Genomic DNA, 9,607 nt, shown 5'->3' with positions numbered 1-9,607 from the left:
CAGCTCTTCAGCTCAAGGCGAGCGCTCTACCACTTGAGCTACAGCGCCACTTCCGGTTTTCTGGTGGTTTATTGGAGATAGGAGTCTCAAGGTCTCTCCTGCCCGGGCTGGCTTTGAACCGAGATCCTCAGATCTCAGCCTCCTGAGTAGCTAGGATTACAGGCGTGAGCCACCAGCGCCCGGCTTGATTAGTTTTTTAAAATATTAACACCAAATATATGACTTAGGATACTTAGGAAGGAAAAAGAGATTTATTTAGGTAACAGTTCTGGAGGTTGCCATTCTAAGTTTGCATAGCACAACCTCTGTGGTGAGGGCTGCTCCCAGACTGTACTATCTCAGAGTGGATAGCAATGGCAGGATTATATGTGGGAACAAGAAAGTGACTGCATTATCAATTAGGAGCAAAGAAATCAGGGTGTGTCTAGATGTGCTGATTTTATAAGGACTCCCTCACTGGATTTCAAGGTGTCTACCTGGTTCCCCTTTTGGAAGGCATGATCCCAAGGACTCTGGAATACCCAGTACACTCAACCTCTTAAGGGTGTCACAGTTTCAAGACCAAGTGTTAGTCATATGAATTTTCAGGAAACAATCTTTTTCCAGACCACACTAATATTTCTTGCAAGAAATGTTAGACAAATTCTTCAGAGAGAAGGAAAATAATAAAGAGCTTAAAGTAAGATCTACATAAAGGAAACAAGAAGCAAAGATATTTTTTAAAAAACCTTTATTTTCTTGTTATTCTCTGATTTAACAAATGTTTTGTTTAAAATGTAATTGCAAGAACATATCCATTTATGGTAGATGAAGTTAATGAAACACTGATGCCAGAGGTATATAAGCTAATCAATAGAATCAATTTGTGATTATCAGGTATTTTTCTTACCTAAATTAGTAAGTATTTGTACTTATTGTGGCATAGTTTTACTTGATAGTAGGACATTTAACTGGAAATATATGTTCTAAACATTTGTATGATCATTACAAAAATTTTAAGGACTGTGGTACAGCTAGTCTTAGAGCAAATTTCATTACATGCATGTGATCTTAGTTGAAATTCCAGCACCAAATACAAATGTAAGCAAAATAAAAGCATAGCTGATAAGCTGAGAAGGGAGAGATATTGAAAATTTTATGAATGCTCAGTTAACACTAAGAAAAGCAGAAAAAGAATACAAGATAAACTAATGAGGCAACAAAAAATAGTAGATAATATTCAAATTATATCAGTAATCATTTTGAAATGTCAATGGCTAAGTAAAGGTAAAGACTGCCAGAGTGGGTTAGGAAACAAGACCCAATTATATTGCCTATTTTAAAAACTCATGTATGTATATAGATACATGGAGATTAAATAAATGGATACCCAGGCACTTGTGGTTCACAGCTGTAATCCTAGCTATTCAGGAGGTTGAGATCTGAGAATTGTGGTTCAGAGACAGCCTGGACAGGAGTCCATGATGTTGTTATCTCCAATTAACCACAGGAAAACTGGAAGTGCAGCTGTGGCTCAGAGTGGCAGAGCCCTAGCTAGCCACTTTGAGCAATAGAGCTCAAAGATAGTGCCAGGCACTGAGTTCAAGCCCCACGAAGACAACCAACTATAATAAAAATGTAAATAGGTGGAAAAAAATGAACCATGCTAATGGAAATCCAAATGAAGAAGAAATAAGAATATTAAGTATAAATAGAGAAGACTTTCAAATGAACATAATCAAAGATAAATAAGTCATTACATAATGATAGACAAGTCATTTCTCTTTTTTCTTTTCTTTTTCTTTCACTTAGCCATGGAGCTTGAACTCTGGGCCTGGGCATTGTCCCTGAGCTCTTCAGCTCAAGGCAGGCACTGTACCAAGTGAGGTTTTTTTAGTGGTTTATTGGAGATAAGAATCTCATGGTTTTCCCGCCTGGGCTGGCTTTGAACAGTAATCCTCAGATCTCAGCCTCCTGAGTAGCTAGGATTAAAATAGACCATGAATTTTTACTGTATATAATCTTTTGATCTCTTTTTATCAATATATATTTTCATTGTAATGATACTATACAGAGGGATTACAGTTACATGAGTAAGGAAATGAGTACATTTCCTATCAAGCATTTATACCCCTCCTTTGTTTTTCCCTTATTATCCCTTCCCCGCCAAACTCCCCAATTCCACCTCCCCCTTCAAAGTTGTAAAGTTAGTTTACAGCATAGTGTTTTGTAAATCTCATTGCTAAAATGGGTCAACCTATATCCTTATTGCAGTACTTTGCTGTTTTCTTTCCCCTCCCCAAATTAGAAAAAATGTATATACAAGATGCAGGACAACAGAATCAAATACTGTGACAACAGGGGTTATAAAGAAACAAAAAAAATCACATAGTATATTATAAATACATTAAAAAGAACAGCAAAGATAATAAAATCTCTTGTGTCCCTATCTAGGGGTTCATTTCACTTAGCATCAGGTTGGATGTTAATATGTACATCGCTTGTCCTTCACTTACTATGATTTTTTTCCAAGTCTTTCCATTTCCTAACAAATGGGGCAGAGTCATTCTGTCTGATGGAGGCATAGAATTCCATTGTGTATATATATCACATTTTCTTGATCCATTCATCTACTGAGGGGCATATGGGGTGGTTCCATATCTTAGCTATGGTAAATGATGCTGTAATAAACACTTGTGCTGGTAGCTTTAGTATGGGCTTGTTTGTGATCATTTGGGTAAATGCCCAAAAGTGGGATTGCTGGGTCACAGGGGAGCTCTATGTGGAGTCTTTTGAGGAACCTCTGTAATTCTTTCCAGGGTGATTAAACAAGTTTACATTTCCACCAACAATGAAGTAGGGTTCTCTTTTGGCCACATCCCCTCCAGGATATGTTGTTATTATATTTCTTGATTCTAGCGATTCTAACCTGGATGAGGTGGAATCTCAATGTTGTTTTGATTTGCATTTCTTTTATGGCTAGAGAAGTTGAGCACTTCTTCAAGTGTCTGTTGGAGATTCTTACTTCCTCTTCAGAGAAGTCTCTCTTTAAGTCTTTAGACCACTTAGTAATAGGGTGGTTGCTTCTTAGAGGATTTGTTGTTAAGGGATTTAATTTTTTGAGTTCTAAGTATATTTTAGATATGAGACTCTTGTCTGTTGTATGTCTAGTGAAGATCTTCTCCCAATAATGGGCTTTCTATTAATCTTGCTTGCTACTTCCTTTGTGATGCAGAAGCTCTGCAGTTTCACACAATCCCATTTGTCCAACCTTTCTTTGATTTGTTGTGTTTCTGGGTCTTTCAGATTGGGCAAAGGAGCCGTAGAGTTTCTCCTATTCCATCCAGTAATGTTTTCAGGATGTCTGCTTTGCTTTGATCCATTTGGATTTGATTTTGGTGCAGGGTGATATATAGAGATCTACTTTTATTTTTCTTCAGGTGTTTAACCAATTTTGCCAGCAGCATTTACTGAAGAGGCAGTCTTACTTCCATTTTATTTTTTTAGCTCCCTTATTAAAGATTATGTGGCTATAGGTCTGTAGGCTCATTTCTGGGTCTGCAGTTCTATTCCATTTGTCCATAGGTCTGTCCTTGGGCCAGTACCAAGCTCTTTTGGTTACTATGGCTGTGTAGTAGAGATTGAAATTTGGTATTGATATTTCTCCACTGCTGTTCTTTCTGCTAAGAATTATTTTTAATATTTAGGGTCTTTTATTGTTCCATATGAATTTTGGGTTTGCTTCTTCTATTTCACTGAAGAATGAGGTTGTGATATTGATAGGTATCACATGGAATTTGTAGATAACCTTTGGCAGTATTGCCATTTTCTTGATGCCATTTCAAGGAACATGGGAGGTTTTTCCACTTCCTTATTTCTGCTTTAATTTCCCTTTTCAGGTTTTTTTTAAGTTTTCAACATAGAAGTTTTTCACTTATTTAGTTAAATTAACTCCTAGGTATTTTACTTTTTGTGGGTCTATCACAAAAGGAGTTGCTTTCCTGATTTCAGCTGCATTCTTCTCCTTATTGTCATATACAAAAGCCGTTGATTTTTGAGGGTTAATTTTATACCCTGCTACTGTGCCAAAGTTTTGAATCAACTCGAGTAACTTGGGAATGGAGTCCATGGGGTTCTTTAAATACAAGATCATGTCATGTGCAAAGACAGAGAGTTTTAATTCATCTTTCCCCCTTTGGATCAATCCTTTTATGTTTTCATCTTATTTTAGTGCTCTAACTGGGCATTCTAATATTACACTGAAGAGAAGTTGAGAGAGTATACATACTTGTCTCATTCCTGAATTTAGAGGAAAGGGCTTTAACTTTTTGCCATTAGGTATAATTCTGGCTCTAGGTTTGTCATACACAACCTTTGCTACATTGAGGAATGTTCCATGGATTCCTCCTTTTTCCAGAGCTTTCATTATAAAAGGGTGTTATATGTTGTTTAATGCTTTTTCTGCATCTATTGAGATAGTGTTGTTGTTCTTTTTTATGATTACAGTATTTTTTAATTGTGAAAATACTGTACAGAGAGGTTACAATTACATGGGCAAGATAATGAGTACGTTTGTTATCAGGCATTGTAGCCTCCTCCTTTGTTTCCCCTTCTTATCCCTTCCCATCTTCCCCCTGTCCCCCCTACCTAATTCTCCTCCCCCCCCACCAAAGTTGTAAAGTTCGTTTTCAACATAACTACTTGTACATCTCATTATTGCAATAGGGATACTGGTGACCCATTGCAACAGTGTTGTTCTTATCCTTGCTTTTGTTGATGTGATGAATTATATTAATTTTTTGTGTATATTAAACCAGCTTTGCATCCCTGAAACAAATTCTATTTGATTATGATTATGATTTTTTGACAAGTTGTTGAATTCCATTGGACAAAATTTTGTTGAGAAGATTTGCATTGATGTTCATGAAAGAAATCAATCTATAGTTCTCTTTCTTTGATGAGTCTTTGTCTGGTTTTGGGATATGGGGCATGATGGCTTCATAGAAAGAGTTTGGTAGTGTACTTTCACTTTAGTTTCATTGAAGAATTGGAGGAGTATTGGTGTGAATTCACCTTTGAAGACTTTGTAGAATTCAGCTGCAAATCCATCCAGTCCTTGACTTTTCTTGGGTGGGAGGCCTCTCATTGCTGTTTCGATTTTGATGCTTGATATGGGTCTGTTAAGTTGGTTTAACTCATCTTGGTTTAGTTTGGACATGTCAATATTAGCTAGAAATTTGTCCATTTCTTCCAGATTCTCAAACTTATTGGCATAAAGTTTTGAGAAGTATTCTGTTATAATGATCTGAATCTTGGTTGCTTCTGTGGAGATGTTTCCATTCTCATGTCTGAGTTTATTTGGGTATGCTCTCTTTTTTTGTTGTTGTTGATAAGATTTGCTAGGGGGTTGCCAATTTTGTTAATTTTTTTGAAGAACCAACTCTTTGTTTTGTTGTTTCTTTCTGTGATATTTTTAGATTCTAATTCATTTAATTCTGATTTAATTTTAATTATTTTTTCCATCTACTGGATTGGAGTTTAGCTTTTTGCTATTTTTCAAGGAGCTTCAGGTGCCTTGTTAAATTGTAGGTTTCATATCTTTCCAATTTGTTGATGGAAGAACTCAGAGTAATAACTTTGCTTCTTAGTACTGCTTTTGCTGTTTCCCAGAGTAGCTGGTAATTTGTGTGTGCATTTTTGTTAAATATCATGAACATTTGAATTTCCTTTCTAATCCCTTCCATGACCCATTGGTGGTTCAACAGTATGCTGTTCAACCTCTATGTGTTGCAGGATTTTCTTTGGTGGCTTTTGGTTTTGAATTCTAATTTTATTGCCTTGTGGTATAACATAAGGTATAATTTCAAAGTTTCTAAATTTGGACAATTTACTTTGTGACCTAAAATATGTTCTGTTTTGGAGAGTGTTATGTGTGCTGCGGAGAACAACCTGTATTCTGATGCTGCTGTGTGAAATATTCATTACATAATTGTTAAGTCCAGTTTATCTATACAGTTGCATAGATCCAATGTTTCTCTGTTGAGTTTCTGTTGAATTGATCTATCCAGTGCAGATAAAGGTGTGTTAAAGTCCCCAACAATTAATGTCTTGGGATCTATGTGAGATGTGGATGCATTTGGATGCTCTGTTATTTAGTGAACAGATATTTAGCATTGTAATATCCTCTTGAAGAAGATATCCCTTAACTAGTATAGTAACTTTCTTTACTCTTCTGGCTAATTTTAATTTGAAGTCTATTTTATCTGATATTAGGATTGCAACTCTGACCTGTTTATGGAGGCTGTTTGATTGGTAGATTTTATTCCACCCTTTCACTGTCGGAATGTTTGGTTTTATGGGCAAGGTGTGTCTCTTGCAGGCAGAAGATAGAAGGGTATGTTTTTTGATCCAACTAAACAATCTATGTCACTTAATTGGATAGTAACGTGAATTAATATTGAGTTAGGACTGAGTAGTGTTTGGAAGTTTATGCCATGTTATCCTCCTTCTTGGGGGCTATGCCAACAGAGTTCTTTCTATAATTCTTGGATCATCTGTTTGGGGGCTGTTTCTTGGCCTTTATCATGCTCTCTTGTTTGTTTTCTAGGTTTAGGATATTTTTAAGTATCTTTTGGAGGCCTGGTTTAGTGGAGGTATATTGTTTCAAATGTTCTTTGCTGTGGAATTTATTTGTCCTTCTGTTATGAAGTAGAATTTAGCTGGGTACAGTATTCTTGGTTGATTGTTACTTATCTTTAGGGGATGGCACACGTCATTCCAGGCTCTTCTTGCTTTCAATTTCAATTTCTCTGCTGAGACATATGATTAGTTTCCCTTCATAGGTGCTTGATCTTTTATCACTGACAGCTTTAAGGATCCTTTCTTTGTTTTGATTGATCCTTTGTGGATTAAATTGTGGGGTGGGGTGGGATGTCCTGTTCTGTTCTGTTCTGGTCTATTTGGAGTTCTAAAGGACTCTTGTACTTGAATGATTCTATTTTTTTTCCATGTTTGGCAGTTCTCTGCTAAGATCCTGTTAAATAAATTTTCTAGACCTTTCACTTTTGTTTCTAGCCCCTCCTCTACACCCATTAGGCCTTATCTTAGGCCATCAGATGGTGTCTTCTAAATGATGAATAGATCTATTATATTTCTTTGGTTTGTCTTGAATACTGTTTTGTTCTTTCTCTATAAAGTCTACTCCGTCTTCAATCCCAGAGATTGGATCTTCTGCATGGTCTAACCTACTGTCAAGGGTTTCTACTGTGTTTTTTATGTCCTTTCCTTCTAATTGGTCAGATTTGATGGCTTCACATTCTTTTGTGGGAGATTTTTTTTAGTTCTTGTGTGGAGTTCTTTACCCCCATAACTTCATTTGCAGTGTTCATTTACATTGTTCATTCTCAAATCATTTAGTTGATTGGTTATAGTTTCATTGGACTCCCTTTCCTTCTGATGGGCTATATTCAGCATTCCTTTTGTGGCTTCCATTTATTCCTCCAGCTTTCTTTTTGTGAATTCCATGAATGCCTTTATTAGTCTGTTTATTCTCATCACACCCATGTAATTCCTCAATTGATCTCATCACGCTCATGCATTTCCCTATCATGCTCATGTATTTCCTTATCATGCTCATGCATTTCCAAATCATGCTCACAGAGTCCTTTGCAGGCTTTTAATCTTTTCATTCAGCATGTTTACCAATGGTGTTTGTAGAGCATTTTGGGAACTCTCCTCTCGATTATTCATTAACTGTTCTGTTGTCTGATTATCATAAGTGGGAGTCGAGATACCTGGACTTGCCATTTTTCTTGTGTTTCACTGGCTTGTTCTGCCCATTTGAGTATGAAAGCAAAGCCAATAGTGGGATAGAACAGTATTTTAAGGCAATCATCAACCAGAGCCTTGTAGTTATTCAGATTGTTTGACGCAGTCAACATGAATACAGATACAGTCTTAGTATCTGTAGTTCAAAAGCTACAAGGTAGGCCAACAACAAACAACTAGGGATCAATGGACTAAGAAATTAATAGGTTTAGGGAGAATTGTGAGGATAAAATAAGATTAGAGGAATGGGGGGAGGGAAAGGGAGAGAGGGAATATCACCAAGACCTAAATGCAGTAGGAGGAAATGATAGAAGGAAAGGAAAAGAGAAATACAGAAAAAGGAACAATGAAAATAAGAAAAATTAAAAATGAGACACCTAAAATTATATAAATATAAAGAAATAATACTACAATTAAAGGAGTTCATGCTGAGAGGTTGTGAACTGAGTAATCAATATCTGAATAAAGTATCAACACAATGAAGGATAAGGTCTAATTATCAAAGATGGGTAAATATCTGGGGATGAAGAGAATAGTAAATTAAGTTGAGCAAAAACAAAACCAAACAACAAACAAACAAAAACCAAAAGGACCAAAAGAGAAAAGAGTTAAAAGAGAATTAAAAACAAAACACACAAAGTGTCTGCTTTGACTCCCAGATCTTTGATCCATTTAGAGTTGATTCTGGTGCAGGGTGATATATAAGGATCTAGCTTTAGTTTTCTACAAGTGGTAACCAATTTTGCTGGCACCATTTACTGAAGAGGCTGTCTTTCTTCCATTCTATTGTTTTAGCTCCCTTATCGAAGATTAGATGGCTATAGATCTGTAGGTTCATTTCTGGGTTTTCAATTCTATTCCATGGGTCCTGAGGTCTGTTCTTGTGCCAGTACCAACCTGTTTTGATTACTATGGCTTTATAGTAGAGTTTGAAATTTGGTATTGATATTCCTCCAGCAGTGTTCTTTCCATTAAGGAGCATTTTTGCTATTTGGGGCCTTTCTGCATGGCAAAGAACATAGCTAGCAAGATCAATAGAAAGCCCACGGATTGGGAGAAGATCTTCACTAGCCATACAACAGACAAGGGTCTCATATCTGAAATATACTTGGAACTCAAAAAATTAAATTCCGCAACAACAAATCCTCAAAGAAACAACTGCCCAATAAATAAGTGGCCTAAAGACTTAAAGAGAAACTTCTCTGAAGAAGAAAGAAGGATGGCAAATAGACACATGAAGAAATGCTTAACCTTTCTAGCCATAAAAGAAATGCAAATCAAAACAACATTGAGATACCAACAAACTCCAGTTAGAATGGCTAAAATCAAGAACTCTAATAACAACAGATGCTGGAGGGGATGTGGACAGAAGGGAACCTTACTGCATTGTTGGTAGGAGTGTAAACTTGTTCAACCAGTTTGGAAAGCAGTATGGAGGTTCCTGAAAAGTCTTCACATAGAGCTCCCCTATAACCCAACAATCCCACTTTGGGGGCATTAACCAAATGTTCACAAACAAGAGCACATTAAAGCTAACAGCACAACTATGTTTATTCCAGCATTATTTACTATAGCTCAGATATGGAACCAACCCAGATGCCCCTCAGTAGATGAATGGATCAAGAAAATGTGGTATATATATACAATGGAATTCCATGCCTCCATCAGAAAGAATGACATTGCCCCATTTGTTAGGAAATGGAAAGCCTTGGAAAAAATTATATTAAGTGAGGTAATCCAAGCCCAAAGAAACATAGGTCCCATGGTTTCCCTTATTTGCAATATCTAGTATATGTCTGAG

Source organism: Dipodomys ordii, unplaced genomic scaffold (genome assembly GCF_000151885.1).
Source record: "Dipodomys ordii isolate 6190 unplaced genomic scaffold, Dord_2.0 Scaffold126, whole genome shotgun sequence".
Lineage (NCBI taxonomy): Eukaryota > Metazoa > Chordata > Mammalia > Rodentia > Heteromyidae > Dipodomys > Dipodomys ordii.
The sequence above is the reverse complement of the archived record's forward strand: the minus strand, read 5'-3'. Positions refer to the sequence as shown.